General features: G+C 36.2%; 3 long non-coding RNA genes across 3 annotated transcripts; 2 read left to right on the forward strand and 1 right to left on the reverse strand.

Annotated features, from left to right (window-relative positions):
* On the forward strand, positions 1 to 14,464 carry LOC123880510. The gene is made up of 3 exons (XR_006799274.1): positions 1 to 106; positions 2,773 to 2,780; positions 14,455 to 14,464. It is a non-coding gene; the product is annotated as an uncharacterized LOC123880510 (long non-coding RNA).
* Positions 8,127 to 26,925, reverse strand: LOC123880512. Its single transcript, XR_006799276.1, has 3 exons — positions 26,869 to 26,925; positions 22,276 to 22,281; positions 8,127 to 8,137 (listed from the first exon to the last, which is right to left on the reverse strand). It is a non-coding gene; the product is annotated as an uncharacterized LOC123880512 (long non-coding RNA).
* On the forward strand, positions 23,691 to 25,603 carry LOC123880505. The gene is made up of 4 exons (XR_006799269.1): positions 23,691 to 23,770; positions 23,956 to 23,994; positions 24,361 to 24,552; positions 24,952 to 25,603. It is a non-coding gene; the product is annotated as an uncharacterized LOC123880505 (long non-coding RNA).

The following is a 26,925-nucleotide window of genomic DNA, read 5'->3' on the forward strand; positions in this document are numbered from 1 at the left end:
ATATAAAAACAGCCAGAGAACTATTCCGCCTAGCCATGGACAAGGAGAAGTTTAAACAACTGACTGCTGACCTTCAGCAATGGAGAGGCACATAAAGAAGAAGAAGGTACTTCCCGTTGAAAATTTGGCAGTCAGGTAGATCTTGTAGCACAAATAAAGGAAATCCGAAAGTCCGAAAACTGTGAATTTATGCTTACATCACAAAATTAAAATGTTTTCACGAAAATACATATAATTAGTTTACCAATCACATATTTTCGCTGTCCATAATTAACTTGGAAGGGACTGCATAAAAGTGTTATATCTTGTACGGAACTCTTCGTGTACGAGTCAGACTCGCATTGACCGGTATTCATTTAATATTGTGGATTACGTTCGATAGTTATGATAATGTTTCAAATAAGTTAAAGAATTTTTAAAGGCCCATCTGTTGGACTCCCAAAGGCTCTGGGTAATACGAGTATGACAGGTAAGTAATCGTCTAATAAACCTTCGAAAAAGAGTAGGTACCTATATGTTTGCTTTATAAAATTGATCTGATTGACTAGCTGATCTAGAAACATCGTTCCGATATAGGTTTTAAAAGCATTTTTAACCTCGACCCAAAAAGAGGGATGTTATAAGTTTGACGTGTGTATTTGTGTATCTGTCTGTGGCATCGTAGCTCCTAAACTAATGAACCGATATTAATTTAGTTTTTTTTGTTTGAAAGGTGGCTTGATCGAGAGTGTTCTTAGCTATAATCCAAGAAAATCGGTTCAGCTGTTTGTTATCAGCTCTTTCCTAGTTACTGTAACCTTCACTTGTCGGGGTGTTATAAATTTTTAATTTACACTTGTAACTATTTGATTCGCACAAAATGAGATCTCACTCGGCACCTTACGTGTCAACTGTCATGTCAAAAGAACGATTTTAGTTCTTATAGACTTCGTCTGTGGTGGCGTTTGCTGGCGCGCGTGTTGTGACTTTTTGGAGTGTTTTTTTTTGTTAGAAGTGGCCAGTTTTTGTGTTCTGCTGGTATTTATTGGTGGTGGAACTGACTGGGAAGCGCTTTAAAGGGGCGCCGCGTGTATGTCGGCGGGTGCCGGCACAGACGAAGTCCATACTTATACATATTGTTTCCCAACTTGTAAATAACTACAAACTTGACATTGGCTAATCTTTGAAAAGCTAGACGAAAGAGAGAAAAAAAAAGGTGAACATGACCGTGACTTTGACATAATGACAGTTGACGCATGAAGCTAAAATGGCGGAATAAGTTCTCATTTTGTAGGGACCATACTCGGATAAGATGTAGTACCTACACTTAGCTACGTGGTAACCAAAGGCAAGTCTAAAAGCATTTAAGCGTCGTGAATGGCGAACTATTTACACTGTTCTGGGAGACAAACAGAGCTATTCCATTTAGATTACAGTTTTTCGATTATACCTACCTAAATAAATTTATTTTTGAAACATTTATGTCCCTGAATTCACGCGAGATTTTAAAGCGCCATTTGTGTAGAATGTTGCCAATGATAAAATCTGTTAAGTGCGAGTTGGACTCGCACACCAAAGGTTCCCGTACTCTATGTACTTGTTAATTTTTTTAATTTGAAATTAGATTTTTTTTAATTTCTTGTTATAACGGCAATGGAAATACCTAAGTACATACTCTGTACAAAATTCTACCTGCATATTAATATGCAGCCCGTCGACAGACAAACGGACGGACAGACTGACGGATAGCATAGGCTTATGTAATAGGTTCCCGTTGGCACTCTTCAGAGACGGAATCCTAAAATGACAGCGTTTATTCGCAATTTCGACAAAAGATTGCGTGTGTACCAGCAAAGCCGTCGTAGCGATTTATTTGATATTTTATCCTGTAGATAAAATGAAATATGTGTGCTTTCTATCAATTTCTATCAACGTGGTGTTGTCGTAGCGTGCGTTGCGCCTTATTTTTCAGCGGTTTACAAAAAAATTAAAGATCTAATGAGTAAAAATATTTAGAATATCAATTTAAAAATAATAATCTTGACCGCGTTTCGGTAGAATGGATTTTACGTTATAGCTTTGCTCTTTTTGAAATGCATTTCCTTTGATTACTGAAACTCGGCTGCTCAGTTCAAGGTGAACTGCTTTCACTTTACTATAAAGTCTGCAATATACTAGACGCGTGTCGACCGGCGCGGTTTCCACGCGGTATCGGCTAAACGTTAAATTACTTGGCAGCACACTTTACCAGAAGGATAGTAACTAGCCACGGCCAACGCCACCCAACATAATTTACAACATCTTATCGATCGGCTTATCGGAGTGGCGATGCGTTTTAGAATCCGTTTTGAATTTAAATCAATCAAAATCTATATTATAGGTCTATAGTTCACAGATTTTGCGGCAATAAAACGTACGGTAATTTACCGTAGCGCGTATTTGTAAAAACTATTTTATTTATCAGAGCCATAATATATTTAAAATCAAATCAGACAAGTAGTCGTTTCGCCGCGTTTTAATCGTTCTGTTTCAACTTTAGCATCTAGGTTTTCTTTTTCACGTCTAAAGTAAACTCTGAACAGAAATTCTATAACGTCACAGCTCACTCAAAGTAAATGGAAACTTTTTATGCCTTATTTTAATTGAATTTTTTTCTAGATTAATTTAATGTTGTGGTGATAGTTTAGTAGTTAAAACTATTCTACTCGGGGGTTTGATATTCTCTTTTTTAATTTCATTGCAAGTTAGCCCTTGACTGTGATCGCATCTGATGGTAAGTGATGGTATAAGTAGTCTAAAATGTAGCGGGCTAACTTTGAAGGTGTGTGGCGGATTTTATTACACTTATCAGTTTCTACACAGCATTGCACTGAAACGCTAAATCGCTTAGTGGCATGGCTTTGCCGGTAGGGTGGTAACTAGCCACGGCCGTAGCCTCCCACCAGACCACCTCTCTATTCCCACCTCTTTATTTCCGTACCCAAGGAAATTTTGAAAAATTCGGCCTTATTTCTTATCTACTTTATAAATGGCATACCTCTTCAAAGTTTCCCGATCCCATCTTAAAATGCATCATCACACTATGCAAAGTGAATAAAGAATACAGAGCCAGCGCGTGCCAGACCTACGTTATTTTATAAAAGCTGAAAGTTTCTCTGCGTATTATCCCCAACACAGGCAACGCGATCAATATAGTCGCTGATCGCTCCTACCTGTGTTGGTACAATACGCAGAGAAACTTTTAGCTTTTTTAAACAAACGAAGGTCTGACATGCGCTGGCTCTTAGTCCAAAAGTTTCTCTCAAGAGTAAACTTTGACGTTTCTGAGCGCCTGGATATATCCGTACATAGTAGCATTATTTCGTATAAACATGATTTCCCCAGCGGATTGCAAGTTTGGTTACCGTTTTACATTCCTAGAGCATAACTGAAAAAAATTGCATAACTTTTATAGGTCTATGCAAATGTAACTTTTACAAAAAGCGACTATAGATAAAGTTCAATCTAAATAAGTCTCAATTTATTTAACTCAAAATTTAAAAACCCCGACACAAAAAACTCTATAAGAAAACCAGAAAAGAGCTGATAACTTTCAAACGGCTGAACCGATTTTTTTTTTCAATTATAGCTAAGAACACTCTCGAGCAAGCCACTTTTCAAACAAAAAAAAACTAAATTAAAATCGGTTCATTCGTTTAGGAGCTACTATACCACATACAGATACACAGATACACACATCAAACTTATAACACCCCCCTTTTTGGGTCGGGGGTTAAAAATAAAAAGCTGACTGATTAACTGACTGATAGATCTATTAACTACTGGACGGATCGGGCTGAAAGGCATGCACATACTCGTAGCTATTATGACATAGACATCCGCTAAGAAAGAATTTTCGAAAAGTCTATAAAATAGAGGTTCTCCATGCTGGTGGAATCGCTGGTATTATATAAAACTTAATACCATGAACATTTGCAGTACCAGAGAAACCACCAATACGTTGCCGGCAATACCGGCCTTTCAGGAATTTGTTGTTCCGCCCCTTGAATAACCCCTAAATAGGTTTTTTTCTAGAAAAAAATTTAATTTGGTTTCCCTGCTACGCAATGAATTGAAAACTTTTCATACATGCTTCGTTCCGATATTGCTATCAAATACCAATATGCTTGAAATACCAATATGGTGGCCCCAGCCGACGGCTAGCTAAGCCCACATGCCCACTGACAGAAAAATAATGGATCGCTGCGATGCTATACATTGAAGGGGATAAATAGTTGATTAATTGAGCCTCAATAGCCCAACGGGGACTGTAATCCGGAAAGTCAGCGGTCAAACTCTACCCGTTGGACTATTGTCCTGCCTACTCCTAGCGCAAACTTTACCCTTAGTTGTAGGCGAAAGGGGGAGGGGAGTCATGATTAGTTAGGGCTAATTTCTTTAAATTGGAAATACATTTTTATTATCCTTTTTTAGCAATATCAAAAAGAAATAGATGCAGATACTATAAATTTAACTAAGAGAAAAGAAGTCCTGTTCTGTTTAACAACAGAAACGATTACGAAAGATATACTTAATTTAAAAAAAAACTAATTCAAAATCGGTTAATTGGTTCGGGAGCTACACCTATATTTTTAAACTTAAAAAAAAAATTACGCCACCCATGCTAAGCCTATAAATAAAAGTTACTTAGTATTTATTGAATAGATTCGAAAATTCAGTCTATTGTATGCGCAGCCTCTGATCCTATTATGAATGCAATTTCATCGTTCGGAATTTTATGAACTATAGCGTAGACCGTTTCACGAAGGAAAATTCTCGCTCATTGATTTTGACGTGCGCTTATCTTTCTCTCTGTCATATTCCTCATTGTTGAGGGTCGTCATTACTTTATATTTTAATAGTAGGGTATGGTATTAACCCAAAACAATTTTGGGTTAGTAATGCGGTGCGATCTAAAACCTTCCATATACGACTCTCGATACTACTAAGGGATCATTTTTCAATCGTCGAACAACTTCTATCTGAGGAATAAAGATGCATCTTCAGAAGCAAGCTCAAATTCAGATTTTTCATAAACCTAAATCAATGCGGAAAAATTCGCGGGCATCACCTAGTACATAAAGTTCTAAATAATGCCCACTTAGCCGTTGCGAAATTAATCAATTAATTTTTTCTTTCTTCTAATTGAAAAATCTCCAAGATTTAATCAAAGTAACAAAAGTGAAGCAAAATAAATTACCGTACCAACTCATTTATGAGCCGTAAGACGTTTTGTTGAAAGCCTCTTAATAGAAAAGAGAGAGAGCCAGCGAGGGATAGACCTTCGGTATTTTATAAAACTGGCTTTCTTCCCCGGAAGACGTAAATTATCTATGGAGAGAAATAAAATCCGTGATCGGCAAATACAGAATACCACACCCAAAATTCAATCATTTAGACTTTATATTCGCGATTGATGCGAAAAAACTTATATATACGATCGCATGATTAATATAATGAGTCGTTTTATTTAAATAAAAACAATATAAAAAAAGCCGAAATTTTCTCTGTGTTAGTCCCCAACACAAAGAAGTTGCTGATCACAGCAACTATGAAGTTTAGATCACGGTGGCTTTGGGAGATAACAAGTAAAACAGGTGTAAAAAAAAACTTTTAAACTTTAAGGGTACCTAGCAAAGGGTTGCCACGACTCTAAATGTCTGGCAATGCATGCCGTGATTTCTAATACTATTAATATAACCCGAGAAAATTAAAAAAAATACACTTTATACCTTGACATACGATTTTGTACACTTTTTTTTCTCTAGTCGCTGATTGTTCTTCCCTATGTTGGGGACGAGATGCAGAGAAACATTCAGGATTAATATAAAAAAAAGAAAAAAAAACCGACTTCAAAAAAAAAACAAACACTAAAAAGTACACTTGCAACGAATATTCGGTTACTATTCGGTATTCGGCCTATTCGGCTGCTTTTATTATATTCGGCCGAATACCGAATATCTACATATTATTCGGCCGAATACCGAATACTTAAATAATATATTTTGTCGTAGAGAAATAATTAGTAAAATGAAAAATTAAAATCGATTGATTACGTATATATTCATATTTTCATTTCTGTTATAATCATTTAAGTAGTCATTGGTGCATAACACAGGTACATAATCATCTTCTGAATTGGAAAAATGGAGGATTCTATGTATTTGAATTATTGTGGTAATCAAAATTTAGAAGGGTAAGGTTCTCATTTCTTTTATAATCATTTATTAAGTAGTCATTGGTACATAAAACAGGTACATAATTTAATCATTTTCTGTATTAAACAAGTTAAGAATTTTTCTATGCATTTGAATTATTTTCATAATCAAAATTTAGAAGGGGAAAGTTATGGTGCAGAAAGACTAACTTTTCTGCATTTTTAGGAAGTAGTTTACTTCTTTTTTTCTCTCGTAGATCATCCCAACTTCAGAGCGATGAGTACATTAGAACAAAACAAACAATCACGTCTGTACAAGTTTTTGGCGCTAAAATCCGGCCGAATACTTTTGCCTAATATTCGGCTATTCGGTCAGGGGCCTCGCCGAATATTCGGTATTCGGTATACTGCCGAATATACTATTCGTTGCAAGTCTACTAAAAAGTAAAAAAAATTTTTTTTGTTTCTACACGTGTAATGTACGAGTATGTATGAAGTCGAGCGAGCATAATAAAAGAAACTAGAAATCCAAGTATGAAGCTCGCCCGACTTCACACATATATTACACGTGTAGAAACCAAAATTATTTTAGTGTTTGTGGTTTTTGAAGTCCGTTTTGAAGTCGGTTAAAAATAAAGAAAGTGTAGCCCTCGCGGGCTCTTAGTCCAGAAGTGACATCAAGAAGTTAACTCTGAATTTTTCGCGGCATCGGGCATTTATCACCCCGCGGTGGCGATGTGGGAATTCTTGGTAATGTTCGAATAAACAGACAATGATTAAAGAACTCTAATGCCTTAAATTAAAGCACAAATTCTTTCAACATTGTAAATGGAATATCCATTAAAGGTGAACAACGGGAGCATAAAGAACAATCGTCTCCGATGGGACTTGGTTTTGTTCCGTGGTCCGGCAGCGTGACAGTCGATTAAACGGAATTGGAGAGTAAATGCTTGGTTTACATTATTCCAGTATATTTTCTTAGTCCCGTATGTATGTATCGGTCCTGAAAAAATATAAATCTAAATATATTTATTTCATGTGTGCACACACACTCACTCTCTCTCTCTCTCTCTCTCTCTCACACACACACACATACACACACACACACACACACACACACACACACACACACACACACACACACACACACACACACACACACACACACACACATATTATTAAATTCTATGAAATAGTTGTTTGAAATAATACTTTAATGGAAACACAGTTTTCACTTCCTCAGGAGGCAGGGCCTCACAATACTTATAACTTGCAATACGACTTTTTCTAAGTTAACAAGGTTTATTAATAGTTATTATTATTAGATAATAGATTTTTTATTATTATTATAAAAAACACTCAAGGATGCAGGTTTCCTCACGATATTTTTCTTCGCCATTAAAGCAAGAGATAATACATACATTGCGCAAAATATAATCTGATCAAAATCAAAGACATATACGCACACACATACACACACACACACACACACACACACATCAACCTTTACATAACAATTTATATTTGTATTTTTAACTTATAATTAGATTTATTTCAATTAATTATAAACATTGTATGGGAAGGCACTGGCCCCTATAATACGGGCTGTCCTAGTTTAGGGGCCAGGACTCCATGAAATGCGTGTATCTAAATTTGTGAAATAAATTTTCATTTCATTTCATTTCATTTCATTTCAATATTTCATTAAAACGCGCATAACTCCGAAAAGTTGCAGGTGCGCCCGGGATCGAACCTCTGACCTCCCGAATGGAGACGAACGTCTTAACCACTAAGCTATCACAGCTCTTATCCAAAATAACATAACCCGTCCGGAGGTATAACTGGTAATGTGTGGCACAGCTTTCAAAAATAAAAGTTCTTTCTTTCTTTCAAATAATATCACAAAGTACCTACTCATGTTATATAAGAGCGAAAATGAGTTTGTTTGTTTGTTAGTTTGTCCTTCAATCACGCCGCAACGGAGCAACGCATCGGCGTGATTTTTGCCTAGATATTACAGCCCTGGAGAGTGGTACAGGGGTACAGGCTACTTTTTATACCGGAAAAGCAAGGAGTTCCTACAGGATTCAAAAAACCTAAATCCACGCGGCTGAAGTCGCGGGCATCAGCTAGTCGTCTTATAAATCTCATTTCATAAAACTAATATATGTAAAAGTATCTAAGCGCGAAAGTGGAGCTTCAGTCGTTCTTTGTTATCAGAACAACGAAAACTCTTTATACAAACGTTTTACCCTTGAGATCGTCGAGTTGGAACAGGTACCTACAATCTACATACACCTATGTTTTGAATCGTTCACGTTGCGCGCTAGAAAGTCAGTTTTCTACACAAATGAAAGCTTTCTTTAAGTTGCTATTATGTAATCTATTGTTCGTTCGTTGCTTCCATCGATCTACAATTTATCAATGGTTGCATCATTTTATTCAATTACTAGCTGATGCCCGCAGCTTCGCCCGCGTGGATTGGTCAGATCCCCTGCAGCATCAGGATTGAGGAGTTGGACTCCAAATTTTTTATGAAACAATGTCGCAAAGTTCCTCTATCGATTAAAAAAGAAATGACGCAAATCGGTTCAGAAATCTCGGAGATTTCGGTGTACATCGGTAGAAAAACACAACTCCCTTTTTAAAAGTCGGTTAAAAAAGTAGCCTATTTTACGCCCTGGTCAATCCTCTACTTGCCTGTGAAAGTCCCGTCAAAATCGGTTCAGCCGTTCCAAAGATTAGCCTTTTCAAACAGACAGACAGACAGACAGACAGACAGACAGACAGACAGACAAAAATTTTAAAAACGTGTGATTCAGTTATGGTATCGTTCAAATAACCATATGAGCTTAATATGAGGTAGTTATTTCGAAATTACAGACAGACACTCCGATTTTATTTATTAGTATAGATATCACTTGCTTTAACGGTAAAGAAAAACATTTTGTATATGTACTCTAGGTCTCGTAACCTGATCTTGGAACCGCCTGACCTTACTTATTTTGAGGGTTCCGTACCTCAAACGAAACCCTTACAGGATCCCTTTGTTGTCGTCTGTCTGTCTGTCCGTTGTGTCTGTCAAGAAAATCTAGGGTACTTCTCATAGACCTAGAATCATGAAATTTGGCAGTTAGGTAGGTCTCATAGTACAAGTAAAGGCATAAATCCGAAAACCGTGAATTTGTGGTTAAATCACAGAATAAAAAATAAAACGTGTTTCAATTTTCAAAGTTAGATAACTATACCAAGCGGGGTATCATAATATGAAAGAACTTTACCTGAATATTCTAAAACAGGTTTTTATTTATTTTTATGCATAATAGTTTTTGAATTATCGTGCAGAATATCGGGAAAAATACTCGAGTACGGCGGAATCCTCAGTGCGCGAGTCTGACTCGCACTTGGCCAGTTTTATAAGAAACAAATGTGTGGGATAGAGTAGTGTTAGTGTGTAGGTACTATTAACGTGCGCATAGTCTAATATCACTATGCCGCTGGCCAATTATGTTTGAAATCCTTGCACCCGTTCATAAGTAAATAATAAAATATGACATTGAAACCACAAGTAATGAAAATATGACATATTGAATAGTCCTATAGTAATTAGCTAAGCTGATTCCTAATTCCATGAGCATCAGTCAATAGATTACTGTGGAATCCGTTAGTAAATCAAAGCTGCCTACAGCAACGTTAGTCACCCATCATAGCAAATATCAGTTACATATAATTTCGGAGTGCATCGGATTAATATCGGATTATACCGCTACGGATATTGTATGTATACCTACGTTGTGATACGGTGTAGGCTACGGTTGTATGTTTGTCCGACTTGATTACAATTAGTTGATTAAATAGTCCAACTACCCACTATAGGTATATCGATCTCCTTTGCAGTATATGACATTATAAGTCCCATCGGCAAAATTCGTTTGCACAGATAAGCGCAACGTAACACCAAATAAAACTATGTGTGTACACTTTAATACAGACCTTATTTCTTGATGTTAAGATTTTAAACACAACGCGCTTACTGAACATGGTGGATACACGTCTCTATCACTGATGTAGCTAGTAGATATCAATTTGGCTGAGCGAAGCGAGGTCTCTGACTCTTCTTGGGTGAAATTGCACATGCCCGTCCGTCCGTCCGTCCGTCCGTCCCTCTGTCACAGCTTTATAACTTCTGAATTTACTAACATAATTACTTGAAATTTAAACATGATATGCGTCTGTGTAAGTACTGAAATGTATATAGTAATCTTAATTGTAAGTGTATGTTCTTTTTTAAGAATAAATTCTTTAAACCGAGCCGATATGTAAACTGTTAGCTTTCAGCTGAATATTGCATAAAAATATATAAAAGCTTTATTTCAAAATGGGGGGCTTTAAAGTGGAGATTGAATTCGACATACATATGCCAAAAACGGCTACATATATCAGAAACTGAAACTTGTGTTTAATTTAGTTATATCCTGCACTTGAACAACAAATACTGAAATTAGATACATATTATAAAGAAACGTAATTATTTCATTTTTTATATTTCATTTTAATACAACCTTACAATAAATAATAGTGAAGGGAACTTCTTGCGTTATTGCTCTCAGCATTTTAACAGGCGCAACTAATTAGTGATAACAAACGAGTTCACCTGAAATATTAAACTTGTTGGTGGATTTAAATGATGGTAGGACGGCGTTGTAGGTGACGTCTTTATTCAGTGGAGGCTTATGATCGACTCTTTATAAACTAAACAGTAATTATATCGAAATCTTACAAGATATTGTTTTAATAGTATTTCTTAATCAAAGAAAAATGACTAAACAATAGAAGAACAAAATGTATCGTTCCTGTTGCACTTTTTCTTCCGAGTCAATACTGGAGTGAAATAACAAGCAACTGAATCTCGGTTTTAGTCGTCGTGATTTTATTTTGTTAGGGAAAGTTACCACCAAAAATCAACGACAGCGCAGAGCGGCGCTTTGCTAACTCAGCGATCACAACCATACAAAGAAGTCCACTAGGGCCATAAGCCAAGATGGCGGGCCCTAGCCGGTGAAATCCCGGCTAAAAGTTCGTCACCAGGGTACAAAGTTGCCCTGCGCCTCACCCGGGTAAGGAGGCCATGCCTCGAGGCCCGTACCCCCGCTTGGCCATTCCGACCAAACGGAGAAGACCCGCACTACTACCTACCAAGCTCATTTCAATCCAATCTATTCTTCAATAAATCAATAAATAAATCCATACTAATATGATAAATGCGAAAGTCTGTCAAAACTGTAATATCATTTCCTGCTCCTACAACTTAATAGTAAAGTAAAATCAAAGTATACCTAACGACTGAGACATAGTTCAAGACAGTTATGAAACTTATAATCAAACAGTTCACGACAGTTACGGAAATTCAAAGAAAACGACGAGGCTTCGACGTCACTGGCCGGCGTCAAACGTTAGTACATTGAACTCAGGTAGCCCTAAAGTAGCCCTATTTTTAACTGACTTCCAAAAAAGGAGGAGGTTTTCAATTCGTCGGGATCTTTTTTTTTTATGTATGTTCCCCGATTACTCAAAGACCCCTGGACCGAATTGAAAAATTTTTTTTTGTTTGAAAAGGTATACTGTGCAGTTGGTTCCATATCTTCGGAGATGGAGAATAGAACTCCTCAATGGATAAGAGCAAATTGCTCGCGATCAGTGTAATAGCTTAGTAAACAGTAGGGTTTTTACTAGGCATAGCATATTATAGTGCAGTGGGGCCACTAAAAATTGTGAAATAAAAAATTTTCAAAAGAAAAATAAAACCGACTTCAAAAACCAAAAACACAAAAAAGTAGAAAATAATTTTTGTTTAACTACACGTGTAATGTACCTAGGTAGGAAGTCGGGCGAGCTTCACTCTTGGATTTCTAATGTGCTCGCTCGACTTCATACCTAGGTACATTACACGTGTAGCTAAACAAAAATTATTTTCAACTTTTTAGTGTTTTTGGTTTTTGAAGTCGGTTTTATTTTTCTTTTGAAATTTTTTTTCTTTCACGTTACCCCTGGCTAATATTTCACAGATGTCAATTCAGGATCAAACCGAGAGTTTCCTGACTCTAGTTAACTCTGACCAAGACGAATGATGAATAAAGACTTTGATCCAATATAATCAAATCTAAGTATAGTGACAAAACATGGTGCATCACTTTTAGTGCTTCCATATGCCATTATATTTTCTATCGTTGCAGTAGGTACCTAATCGCGTTTGCGTAAATACAAGGCAGAATCGCTACACATCGACATTTAAGTCGGTAAAAGAACAGTATTTGATATCGGAATAATAGTTATTTATAAAAGTAAAAGAGTACAAATGTTTTGAATATTTATTATCTATACTAATCTATACTAATAAATAATTGGAGTGTCTGTCTGTAATTTCGAAATAACTACCTCATATTAAGATCATATGGTTATTTGAACGATACCATAACTGAATCACACGTTTTTAAAATTTTTGTCTGTCTGTCTGTCTGTCTGTCTGTCTGTCTGTTTGAAAAGGCTAATCTTTGGAACGGCTGAACCGATTTTGACGGGACTTTCACAGGCAAGTAGAGGATTGACCAGGGCGTAAAATAGGCTACTTTTTTTAACCGACTTTCAAAAAGGGAGTTGTTTTTTTCTACCTATGTACACCGAAATCTCCAAGATTTCTGAACCGATTTGCGTCATTTCTTTTTTAATCGATAGAGGAACTTTACGACATTGTTTCATAAAAAATTTGGAGTCCAACTCCTCAATCCTGATGCTGCAGGGGATCTGACCAATCCACGCGGGCGAAGCTGCGGGCATCAGCTAGTTTCTAAATAAGTATTTAATTCACGTCAACCCTAGTGCTATATTAAAGAAGTTGATAGTTATTTACTCTAGTTCATTTTGTCAGCACTATGATAGTCACCGTGCTCATCATTTGACATTGGTTGATTCGGTTGGTTCTGTAGTTCTACCTGAGTGATATTAAAATAATATTTCGTACAAAACGTCAATGGGTTAAAAAAAATGTAAAATGAGCTCGATGGCTATCCATTCAGTGTTAATTACTGAATTATCGAATTACCCCACTGCTTATGGTGACCTGATATCACAGTATCCAAATTCCAAAATATTAGAGCTAGTATAAAAATCGCGCGATTTTTTTTTTCGCAATTCTGTTACAATTCATATGAAGATACCCGCACTTACGATATAAAATTCGCGCGGGGAAAAAATCTGTGATTTGATACAAATTTCACGCGGTGCGGTGTTAAATTCGCGCGAATATTTTGTGCTCCCTCACCGCATTCCCAGTGCAAGTAGGTGGAATCCCGTACGCGTAAAATTCGTGAGTATAAAAATCGCTCTGCGGGCTAGGCCTAAATGAGTACGTTCAATATCTATCTCCCGCACAGCCCCAGCGATAACCCGGTGCGGGACAGCGCGGGTGACGTGCGGGTGTGCGCGGAGTCTCCCCCGCCTCATACTCCGATAGTCATGTCGACCTGACGCTTTAGAAGTAAAGCGCTTCAAAAATTAAAGTAAGTAATACTTCCTATGATACAAGTAAGTAATTATTATAAAGTTAGCATCCTTTTAATATACGGAAATATTTCAATGGGACAGCGCGGGATAAAGTTATACAGTGCCATCTGTTGTATTAAGCCTACAACGTAATTGAATTTAAGTGACTAATGTATGAATATAAAGGTACATAGGATACAGCTTAAACTGCAGGATATATTACAATTATTTTTTTAAATTCAATTATTCTTTATATGCACAAACAAAAATAATATTACAATTTGTGCCTCGCCAAACTGCAAAAAGCAGTTGGTTAGCGAGCTCGCGCTCACAACGGACTGCACTCGACTTTTGATTTTTTATATTTATTAATCACTAGCTGATACCCGGGACTTCGTTCGCGTGGATGTAGGTTTTTAAAATTCCCGTGGGAACTCTTTGATTTTCCGGGATAAAAAGTAGCCTATGTGCTAATCCATCTATCTCCATTCTAAATTTCAGCCCAATCCGTCCAGTAGTTTTTGCGTGAAGGAGTAACAAACATACACACACACACACACACACACACACATACAAACTTTCTCCTTTATAATATTAGTGTGATAGAAAGAAAGCTTGTACTGTCAAGTTGGTACCATTTGGTGAAGATTTGATGAACAGTTTTGGAAATGGAAGATGGAACTCCTCAACAGGTAACAGCAAATCGGTCACGATGAGTACAGGAATAGCTTCATAAAAAGTAGACTCTTAACCATAATACATAGTATATAACATACAATACAATTCAATTTCATTTCATAGTTATTTGATTCCAGTAAAAAAATTGGTAGGTACCTACGCGTCTTTTCTCAGTGCAATTCAATACGGGGTTCAATTCATTGTTGAACTACCGAAAATTCTTTCTTAGTGGGTGCCTGCGTTTTAAAACAACCAGACCAGATCAGAAATTTAGAAATTATAAAATTCCAAGCCCCGAGAAAAAGCCTTCTCCCACTAATAAGACCACAGCGCTTACTACTTCGCCTAGGGAGGCCGTCAAAAACTTACTTCCAGGTGACATCCCAGTCAAGAGCTAACTTGTAATGGGATAAAGAACCCCAAAGCTATATTCCTCATTTGTTACAGTAGGTATATATCCCAGTTCTAGTAGGTATTGAAGGTAAACAGGTCAAGTGCATCGAACTCGTAGAATAACATCTGTTACGAGTACCTCGCTCGCCGGATGGAAATCGGCCATACTTGGCTACGCCTCTGTAATAATACAAATATGGCGTATATGTTTTCATGTTTGTTTTGCCATCAATATATATTTTCCCTATCCTTTTTATTTCAAAGTCATTTGTGGGAATGCGAATAATCTTTATAACAATTTATGACAATTGTGCAATCAGTTTTGGACTTGCCTTTGTTTAAAAATGTTAAGTTAAGAGTTTAAAAAATCTATTAAAACTATATTTTTGGGTAAAGCACACAATCATATCAATCATACACAAGTATACAATCGAAGATTATGTAAATGATAAAAAGACGCGGGTCTGCAATTACTTGTATAGTATGGCATACTATTGTAAATTGTAAATTGAACACTTGAAAAGAGCAACCGCCGAGTTTCTTGCTGGTTATTTTCGGTAGGAACGGCATTCCGAACCAGTGGTAGATTATTTTGACGATTCAAAAGCACTTGTAAAAGTTTACTTGAATAAAAATCTATTCTATTCTATTCTAAAAGAAAGAAAGAGTGGACAGGGAAGCATTTTTGTAATTTTTGTGAATAAAAAAAAAACTAATCTTTTATAGGTTTATTAATTTACTAGTGTTCGTCCTAAGGCTTTACCCACTTGGGACTATACACTGTACAAAATCTTGGTCAGGGCGTCACATATTTTGTAAACATCTCCTTTGTAGGAATGCACTATGTCGTTCATGAGCGAGTTCATACTCCGACTCACACTTGGCCGATTTTCGGGTGGCTGTGCCCACAACCTTTTTTGAGGTCTGGACCCGTGCCTGCACTTTCATGATTTATAGTGAGAGGCAATCACCGAGCGTCTGACCTTCCCTATTCGTAGATGCTTTACGGTCGCGACCTGTAAGACTTACCACTTACGGTAATCCCGTACCAGTAACCCTGTGAGTTCAATGCACTTGACCCATTTCTATCCTTTTATTTTAAATTGGAACAAATCAGCGATATAAATGTAGTACCTACCACTAGATGCGGCGCTTGATATTAACAACAATGATCCAATGAAAATCGATATTCCTGTGAATCGTAATCCGCTTCAGAGGCAGGTTTGTACGAACATGGATAAGTTAGAACGTGGTTAGAACAGACTATAGGTTCTAAAGCTATTTATACTTACCTACTCTAATTTTATCATAACGTTAAATCCATACTATAATATTATAAATACGAAAATATGTCTGTCTGTCTGTCTGTCTGTCTATCCTCCATCTGCTAGCTTTTCACAGCCCAACAATTTAATCGATTTTGTTGGGAACAAAGTTAGCTTACATCTCAGAAAAGGACACAGGCTACGTTTTATCCAGGAAAATCAAAAGTTTCCACGGAATTCTTAAAGGTTACTCTTATCCGTTTAACCGATTGATATGCAATTCGGTACATAGATAGCTTGCATCCCGGAAACTGATATATACAATTTTTTATCCCGGAAAATCAAAGAATTCGTACGGGATTATTAACCCTTTAACCGATTTGTACGAAATTTGGTCGAGAGGAATGTAGCTTGCGTCCCGGAAATATATATGTAAAGACCAAAATCCGCGCGGATGGTGTCGCGGGCGTCATAGTGAATAGTAATTTAGAGTTATCGCGCATATTTAATTTTACAAACAGACTACGTCTAAAGCAGTTTACTGTGGACAGGAATACGGACACATGATCGTAGGAACATGTTGTTACCATGAAGTGCTCCATTTAGTGCAACATTTTATATCGCTGGACCGAATACACACAATGGCAATGAAAGGCCTTTTAAATTTATAAATGATAACTTTCTTTAGAGAGTAAAAGTGGGTCGTAACAACTTTATTAAAGACTAGCTGATGCCCGCAGCTTCGCCCGCGTGGATTTAGGTTTTTGAAAATCCCGTGGGAACTTTTGATTTCCGAGGTCAAAAGTAGCCTATCTGTAATAGCCCGTCCCCGGGATGCAACGTGTTTCTGTACCACGTAAAAACATTTAAACAGATGATCCTTTAAAAAATCCTTTATTTTTTTGACATTTTGCACGATAAATCAAAAACCATTATGCATAAAAATAAATAAAAATCTGTTTTAGAATGTACAGCCCTTTCATATGATACCCCACTTGATATAGCTTTCTTACTTTGAAAATTTAAGCATATTTTAATGATGTAACCACAAACTCACGGTTGATTAATCACCCCTTCCTTACATGGTACATCATATACCAAAATTTCATATTCCTATCTAGTTTAGTTTTTGAGATAGTCCCAAAACTGGTCTAAAACTGACAACTTGACGGCCCCCCATTACTTTATTTTTTAAGATAAAAGTATGACAAGTGTAAATTAAAAATTTATAACACCCCCGACAAGTGAAGGTTACAGTAACTAGAAAAGAGCTGATAACTTTCAAACGGCTGAACCTATTTTAGGTTAGCTATAGCTAAGAACACTCTCGATCAAGCCAACTTTCAAACAAAAAAAAAACTAAATTAAAATCGGTTCGCTAGTTTAGGAGCTACGATGCCACAGACAGATACACAGATACACAAATACACAGATACACACGTCAAACTTATAACACCCCTCTTTTTGGGTCGGGGGTAAAAAAATATACTCGCAACTCTTCTACTTAATGAGCTCTAAACAATGATACCCCATATGCTAGGCTACGAGAAATAATTTTTTGACCCCCGACCCAAAAAAAGGGGAGTTATAAGTTTGACGTGTGTATCTGTGTGTCTGTGTATCTGTGTATCTGTCTGTGGCATCGTAGCGCCTGAACGAATGAACCGATTTTAATTTACTTTTTTTTGTTTGAAAGGTGGCTTGATCGAGAGTGTTCTTAGCTATAATCCAAAAAAATTGGTTCAGCCGTTTCAGAGTTATCAGCTCTTTTCTAGTTTTCTTGTAGAAAAGAAGGTTAGATAACCGTTAGGTTCATAATATTATGTCAATTGACAAATGTCAAGCTGTCAAGATGGACGTTGCCTAGATACATAATTATTTATTTGAAAATGATGTTTTGGAAAACTCAAATACTTTGTCGGGGGTGTTATAAATTTTTAATTTACACTTGTAATGAATCTAATATCCTGAATAACTTTTTATCTATACTAATATTATAAAGAGGAAACCTTTGTATTTTTGTATTTTTGTATGTTTGTATTGAATAGGCTCAAAAACTACTGGACCGATTTCAAAATTTCTTTTACCATTACTTAGAGGGATTCTTCCGAATCCGTATAGGCTATATTTTATCCCGGAAAATAGATAGAATTTTTCGTGGCAGTGAAAATTGTGGAGTAAGGCGTCGAAAAAACTGCCGTACGTTAACGATTCTCGCGAACGCTGCCTAAATGGTTAGAGATGTATGGTTGACTTCTATAGAAAAGTTGTAGAACTCAATAATGCCTACAAAAAAGTCCGCGATAGTATAAACCAAACATTTATATTTTAGCCATTATAACCACTTTTCCATCAGAGAGCTTAAAAAATAAATGTCCACCCGTGCGAAGCCGGGGCGGGTCGCTAGTATTTAATATTTATTATAGATAAATTATTTTTTGACACCACTACACACAGACAGACTGACAGATACGAAAATTGTAAAAAAGTTGTTTTGGGGTCAATATCGACAGTTATGTTTCCTCCGATTAAAATTTTCTTAATATATTTAAGTGATATATACAGAAATCGTCCAGTTACAGTTTAATTTTAAGTTGATTGTAACATATAATAATGCTTGTACCTAGTGTAATATACATATGAATTATTGTATTTATTGAAGTAACGATTGGAAATAAGGGCTTTATTTATTTACGCCTGATCAAAAACGTTCTGTTTACTAAGCTACTATACTGATCGCGAGCAATTTATTCTTATCCATTGAGGAGTTCCGTTCTCCGTCTTCGAAGATATTCATCAGATTTTCACCAAATTTATACGAGACCATCTCTGAAGTATGACCTACCACACAAAAAAAGAATCATTAAAATAGATTCATAATTGGCGGAGGAATTATTAAAAACACTTGCAGTCGAATTCAGAAAAAGGAGCAAAATGGTGTCAAAGCGTCTACTTCAGTTGGTGTGGAGAACCCCTCTATTTCTGAGGGGACTCACTTGCTAACCGTCGAGGGTTCAAATCCTAGACGTCATAGGAAATGAACCCTTCGACCTTCATGCCAGCGGACTTAGGCTTTTGCTTAGACTCCGCTGTGCATGGTAACTGTGTAGACTCGGACACCCGAAGTATCTGTCTTGGAGGTGGTATATATACTCATCGACCAAAAAACTTTCATAGCGCGATGTAGAACTTTTCCAATTTAATACACTTTCTAACGCTTAAAACACATTTTTTTCTTAATCAAGGGACGCTTTATATTGTTTCTATGCATTATGAATAGTTATATGGAAATTTAAAATTAAAACAGCGTAGTAATTTATTAAAATTGTGATTTGTTAGTGTCCGTGACGTCAGAGCAGCAGTCACACGCCTTTGAGAACATTATGCATTAAAAATCTATGAGGCGCGCCGGTCGACTGTGGTTTTGTGGCACTAAATGTAACAAAAATAACTGTATATTCTATTAGTTTAATAAATATACTTAAATAAATAAATAAAAAATACAGGTTTCCTCACGATGCTTTCGTTTACCAAAACATTTGGTGTTTACTTTTAAATGTATTTTTAACCCCCGACCCAAAAAGAGGGATGTATCTGTCTGTGGCATCGTAGCGCCTAAACGAATGAACCGATTTTAATTTAGTTTTTTTGTTTGAAAGGTGGCTTGATCGAGAGTGTTCTTAGCTATAATCCAAAAAAAAATAGTTCAGTCGTTTAAAAGTTATCAGCTCTTTTCTAGGTTCTTGTAACCTTCACTTGTCGGGGGTGATATAAATTTTTAATTTACACTTGTTCATATATAAGACCCCTCCTATACATGAAAAAACCCCTCAAAAAATAATTTAATTGAATTTTTAATTCAATATTTGGTTTTGAATCAACGATGTCTACCTACCAATTATCAAAATTTCAGGTTTGTAACTCTCGGACAGACAGACAGACAGATAGACAACAGTGTGACAATATTAGGGCTCCGTTTTTACTCATTGGGTCTGAAACCCGAAAAATGAATAAAAAATAGGGTATTTACTGTAGTCTGCCCATCTATACCGGGCCAGCGTGGTGGACAGTGGCCAAACCCTTCTCATTATAAGAGGAGACCGTGCTCAGTAGTGAACCAGCAATGATGATAGTATCGGCAAAACATTGAAATAAACTTGAACTTTTTAATGATTTAAACACTGAGGGAGATATAGATTTAAAGCAAAAATACCTACCTAAAAACTGCCGCTCCAAAAAAATATGCATACGAAATAATACATTATATTTCATTTCATATCATGCAGTAATATGAATGTTAAAACTTCAATTTATACATATTTTGAGGGTAATAGGTATCGTGTGGTCCTAGTCAAAAAAAAAGTTGAGCAAATGTGGGTAGTTTTATATAACGTTCGTGGAATCTTCCACTCGCTGCGAAGTCGTAAACAACTTCAACGTTTAAGGCATAGAGTTGTCTTATCACAGAGTGTGCATTCATTGCGCGCCTCGCAAAGTTGCCTCAATATTCTCAGCATGTGAAGAGGCAAAATTAAGGTCTACAGAAATAGTTTTAGTTATTCAGTAAATTGTTAAACCTGTCTAATGTCGCAATTTTTATCAAATAATGCAACTGTTACAGTAATGTAACAGGAGTTAAAGAGATGGGCAACCATAATTCCATCACCATCATTAACCCATCGCCATCTCACTACAGTACAAAACACTACACTACACACTACATATACAAACAATAATAAAACTGCTTTAAGTTAAAGTTAAGTTTGCATACTTTCAAGTTAGCCCGTTTCCATCTTAGACAACATCATCACTTACCATGAGGTGAGATCGCAGTCAAGGCCTAACATGTATAGGTACAAAAAATGAGTTCAAAATAGAATGTATACTACCTATAGTCTACCAATCCGCACTGGATCAAGCGTGGAGGACTATGACCTAAGCCCTTCTCATTCTGAGAGGAGACCCGTGTTCAGTAGTGAGCCAGCGATTGATTTGATGTTAAAAAGCAAATTAACAACGTTAAGGCATACTTTTCTTAGTAATGCTTTCAAATGTCTTTGCTTAAAAATGTTTATTAGTTTTGTATAATAACTGGTTATGTAATACCAAACTTTTGCGTTGATTGTCGATTTGTGTATTTTATGCGGGATTGCTCTGAACAGCTGTATGACCTCATTCCGCTCTCCTTTTTCTACAACCGCACCGCGCGCCACCGCAAGCAAGTTCACCCTCACCACCTGGGTGCCTGGTGCGCATCGACCGCCCGTAGTGCCAATACTTTTTTCCACGCACTTCCAAACTGTGGAATCAACTCCCAACGGCGGTGTTCCCACTAGATTAAGATATGGGGTTATTCAATAAATTCCTGAAAGACCGGTACGGTAACGCATCGGCGGTACCTCTGGCCGCAAATACTAATTGGCGGCGGTAATCACTTAACATCAGGTGACCCACCTGCTCGTTTGCTCACTATTATTAATAAAAAAAAAATGACCCAGCTCTTTCAGGTAACACAGTTAAATTAAACATAGTTAAATTTCGTTAAATATTAAATGATAAATAAATAAAACTAAATAGTTTATTTCATTAAATATCAATTGATAAATAAATAAAACTAAATAGTTCATTTCAAATAACTTAGGTTAACAGTAACAAAGAGGTTCGCTCTTTTTAGGGGATAACAATATCAGCGTGAGAGGGCATACGTGTGTCTTATAGATCGCTTTACCTGTATATTCAATTTACTCTGTGGATTGCCTACTCTAGGTATATGAACTCGACGCTGTAAATGCTGCCGTAGGGTTCCTATCCGTCCGGGTGTCCGCGGACTTGTCCTGGTTTGGTGAGCGGAGCGGAGCGTCCGAGTAGGTATGTACCTATACTGTCCAGGTTTTATACATTTGTTTTAAGAGAAGTTTCCATAACGCGCTCCTCGCGCTTCCCATAGAAACGTCAGCGTTTCATTTTAATATTAACCAACCAAGCTCAATAAAATATTGTAGAACCATTTCATAAAATAAATATCATTTAAGATGCTGTGAAGTTAGTAAGATTTGTATGTAAATCTCTAAAGTTGTAAAAAGTGGGTACTACTTTTAAAGTTAAACTGGCTCAAAGATTTTTACAGAAAGGAAAACCACATTATTATACAGATAAATAACGTATTTACAAAATTTTACTGAGTTCCATTGTTATCATCAACCCATCGCCAGTTCACTACTGAACGTAGGTCTCCTCTCAGTATGGGTACGAAGGATTTGGCCATAGTCTACCACGCTGGTCAACCGCGGATTGGCAGATATTGAGTTCAATTAGTTAGTATCCAAATGAGAGGCAAACTGCGCTTGTATGAAACGCGCTACGAATAAACTCCTGTTAACTGAAGAAGCCGTTCTGAAGGCTTTTATTTTCAAGGAAATAAAAAATCAATGCAAGTGAATGCAAGTCGTTGCCGATCCTGATAGCTCAGTATTCCTACCTACCCAGTTTCTAGATAATAAATAATAAGTCAATTCTATTATAGGCGTCGATTTTGTACTCGTTTTACTAACCCCCAACCCAAAAAGACGGGTGTTATAAGTTTGACGTGTGTATCTGTGTATTTGTGTATCTGTGTATCTGTCTGCGGCACCATAGCGCCTAAACTAATGAACCAATTTTAATTTAGTTTTTTTTTTTGTTTGAAAGGTGCCTTGATCGAGAGTGTTCTTAGCTATAATACACGAAAATCGGTTCAGCCGTTTGAAAGTTTTCAGCTCTTTTCTAGTTACTGTAACCTTTACTTGTCGGGGGTGTTATAAATTTTTAATTTACACTTGTGGATTTACCAGCTATACTCACGTATTTAGTCGGTGTAAGCCCGACTAGTTTCGAACCCATCCGGGGTTCTTTTTATAGGGACTTGGCTCGCTGCGCATCGCGGTTGAAACTAGTCGGGCTTACATCGGCTAAATACGTGAGTATAGCTGGTATATCCAAAACTTAAATATGGAAATAACTCACGATAGTTTGAACATTAAAATAAAATATTTTTTTAGTAGTTGAATTGTACTGTATATTTTTATAGTATATTAGCTTAATTTTTGTGTTTTATAGTTTAAATTATAATGGTGTTATGTTTTAGTGTTAAGTAATATAAATTATGATCGAATTGTAGGTTTAATCAAAAGGTACACAGTGTACTACTTTGAAAGATGATTTGAAAAACGATTTTGAGTTGCTGAGTGGTGATACGTATTGCTTGCTTGTTGGCTGGCTTTGTTGCCTGTTGCACTATACAGATTTGTCCGTATTAGCCGATTATAGCAAATTAAGCTTTTTGTTTCTGGATATCATGGAGTTCCGCAAAGCAACACCTGCTTCTGTACAATAATATTTAGATGATAGTAATTGTTCCCAAAGTTTAAGGTACTAAAGCAAGCAACCAAACACTAACTGTACCATGCAGATTTGTTTGTTTTTAGTAGATTGTAGTAAATTAGGCTTGTCCTAAAGCTTTTATATTATTTGCGAGGTAAAAATGAAGAGATAAGTTATAAGTCCCGGTTTAACCCTCGCAAATCAGGTGCTTGTCCCAGTTTATAGTTTTCACGGATGGTCACCTCGAGAACTCACTCAGCGCCGCGCTGGCCGCCATGTTGTTTGTGCCGTGCGTTAGGCTATAAAAGCCCAAACCGCGCGCCCTCTGCATCAGTCCGTACGCCACCGACGCACCAACTAGGTAAGAGTTCTGAATTGTCTTATAACATTTTTTAAATTTCTTGTATTTTACTTTACTTTTAGGGGTTTTTACATAATTTTGTGCACCAAATTTTTTTCAGGAATAGAAACTAACTATCCTTGACCGATTTCAGATAAAAGAGGTTCTGTGTATGTACATTTTTTAACATTTCAATTTGTTTTCAGAGGCACATCCCAGAGGAGACGCCTCGCGGTCGCTGACGGGTGAGAACGATTTTTATTAAATATACTAGCCAGTCATTTAATTCTAGATTTTAGTATTTGCTAGTCTAAATACTTATTCCCTCATTTAGTACAGACTCGTGCAAGACGCGCTTAAATTTTGATATTCTTTTCTAGTTTTTGTAACTACTTTGAAATTTTCACGTCGAAATAGTCGGCCATTTTGATGTGACGTGGCGATACAAACCAATGTTCATGTTTTGCGCGTGCTCAATTTCCGATTTTTTTGTGTAAATCCTCATTGTGATTATCCTCAGTGGCAGGGAGCGGCTTATTTCAGAATGTATTTATAAAGAATGTGTAGATTTTCATTTTTTCATGCTAATGTGTAGGTATATCTGTGCGCAGGTTTGCCCGTCAGGCGGCCGCCCCGCTAGCTTGCAATGCTGTGCTGCGGAGATGATGCAGCTGGCAGTTGCGCCTACGCCGCGCGCCGGTCGCGCCTCGCGAGCAGCCACGCCTTGCGGTCGCAAGGCAGCAGCGCCTCGTGTCACCGCGAAAACCAACCACGCGGGCGTGCACAGAGTTGAAGAGTTGATGGTATGTGCATATTGTAATCCATACTAATATTATAAATGCCAAAGTGTGTCTGTCTGTCTGCTACCTTTTTCCTTTTTGCCTTTTTTTGTTTTATTTTCATATTCTTTTAAATTTTTTTTATTCAATATTTTTTTTAATGTCTTTAAATATGTTTTTATTTGTTTTTTTTTTTTCGTTTTTTAATTTCAGTTATCTTTTTTTAATTTTTTTTTCTTATTTTTTTATGTTTTATATTATTAATATTTTTTCAGTGTGCGTTGCAATGTCTGTTTCATTTTCTTGTAATTCTTTGATTGACTCGCACGCCACACGATCGACTGTTCAAAATTTCAACTCAATCGGATTCGCGAATGAATAGAATATGGGCACAAAAATATTTACATGAGTTTTTTGTTTCAGATTTGGAAGAGTTCTCCGTCCGCCATTTGCTGCGCTGAGCCGCACGTCCACGCGCCTCGGTAAACGCTAGGTGCAATATTTTTTGTTTATTTTTTCAAGAAGTAATATGTTTTTAGTTTTTTTTCATTCAGATTCGGAACTAGGTGCTGTTTTTTTTGTTTATTTGTTTTCAAGGAGAAATGTTTTTAGTTTTTTTCATTCGAGTCTGGCACTTACTGACATAACACATAACCATACATAATATCTTTAATTTCTTTATTATATCAGTAACAATTCCTCTCTGTAAAATGCCGTATTCCGTGCTCCACACGGCATTTTATAGACCATGACATACTCGTATGAGGCTACGAGAGACAAAGTGCTAAGCCACCACTTTGGCTTTCGTGCCCCCATGTGAGATAAGCAATTTGTGTAGTAACATTATGAGACACTGAGAAATCTAAAGTAGGTATAAATGGCGTCTGACATCAGAATATTATCAGTCATCTCGTAGGTTTAAGACAAATCATATTGCAGCAGCGACGATGTACATTTTGTAAAACGTGTTTCCATTCCATTAGACTGTAAGTTTTCTGAATAAAACTGTTAGCTATAAGTAATTTGTATGAGTAACATTATGGGTAGTAGCTTTAAAATACAACGTAGGTATAAATGGCGTCTGGTATCAGAACATACAGACGATTCGGAACTAGGTGCTATTTTTTTGTTAATTTGTCTTGAAGGAGAAATATTTTAGTTTTTTTCATTCGAGTCTGGCACTTACCGACATAACACATAACCATACATAATATCTTGACGATGTACATTTTGTAAAACGTGTTTCCATTCCATGAGACTGAAGTTTTCTGAATAAAACTGTTAGCTATAAGTAATTTGTATGAGTAACTTTATGGGTTGTAGCTTTAAAATACAACGTAGGTATAAATGGCGTCTGGTATCAGAACATACAGACGATTCGGAACTAGGTGCTATTTTTTTTGTTAATTTGTTTTGAAGGAGAAATATTTTAGTTTTTTTCATTCGAGTCTGGCACTTACCGACATAACTGCACATAACCATACATAATATCTTGACGATGTACATTTTGTAAAACGTGTTTCCATTCCATGAGACTGAAGTTTTCTGAATAAAACTGTTAGCTATAAGTAATTTGTATGAGTAACATTATGGGTAGTAGCTTTAAAATACAACGTAGGTATAAAAAAAAAATAAAAAAAAAAATCAAAAAAAAAAAAAAAAAAAATAACAAAATAAAAAAAAAAAAATAAAAAAAAAAAAATAAAAAAAAAAAAAATGGCGTCTGGTATCAGAACATACAGACGATTCGGAACTAGGTGCTATTTTTTTTGTTAATTTGTTTTGAAGGAGAAATATTTTAGTTTTTTTCATTCGAGTCTGGCACTTACCGACATAACTGCACATAACCATACATAATATCTTGACGATGTACATTTTGTAAAACATGTTTCCATTCCATTAGACTGAAAGTTTTCTGAATAAAACTGTTAGCTATAAGTAATATGATTTATATTAAAAATGAGTAACATTTTTAATATAAATCATATTACAGTAAGGTACATTTTGAAAAAAATGAAAAATCTTTGAAAAATCAATGATTTACAATTTTGTAAAACAATTGTAAATCATTGATTGTAATGTAATTATGCTTTTGTTTGTTCCCTAACTTCAATTGAAAAATCACTTTAAAACTGTGTTTGCTAATCAAGCCTGTATATTTTCTGATTAAACTTTTGCTGATTAAATATACTTATTTTGTTTTATTTAGTAGTAACATATCATATTTAAATGTTCTAAGGCCGGCATTACACCAGTAAGTTTTACTCACGTAGGTAACTTGCGACTTTACTAATGTAAACACTCTAGTAAGTACAATTACCTTAGTAAATTTGTATCAACTAATTACGTAAGCTACTTACGTGAGTGAAACTTACAGATGTAATCGCGACCTTAGAA

Source organism: Maniola jurtina, chromosome Z (genome assembly GCF_905333055.1).
Source record: "Maniola jurtina chromosome Z, ilManJurt1.1, whole genome shotgun sequence".
In the NCBI taxonomy this organism is placed as follows: domain Eukaryota; kingdom Metazoa; phylum Arthropoda; class Insecta; order Lepidoptera; family Nymphalidae; genus Maniola; species Maniola jurtina.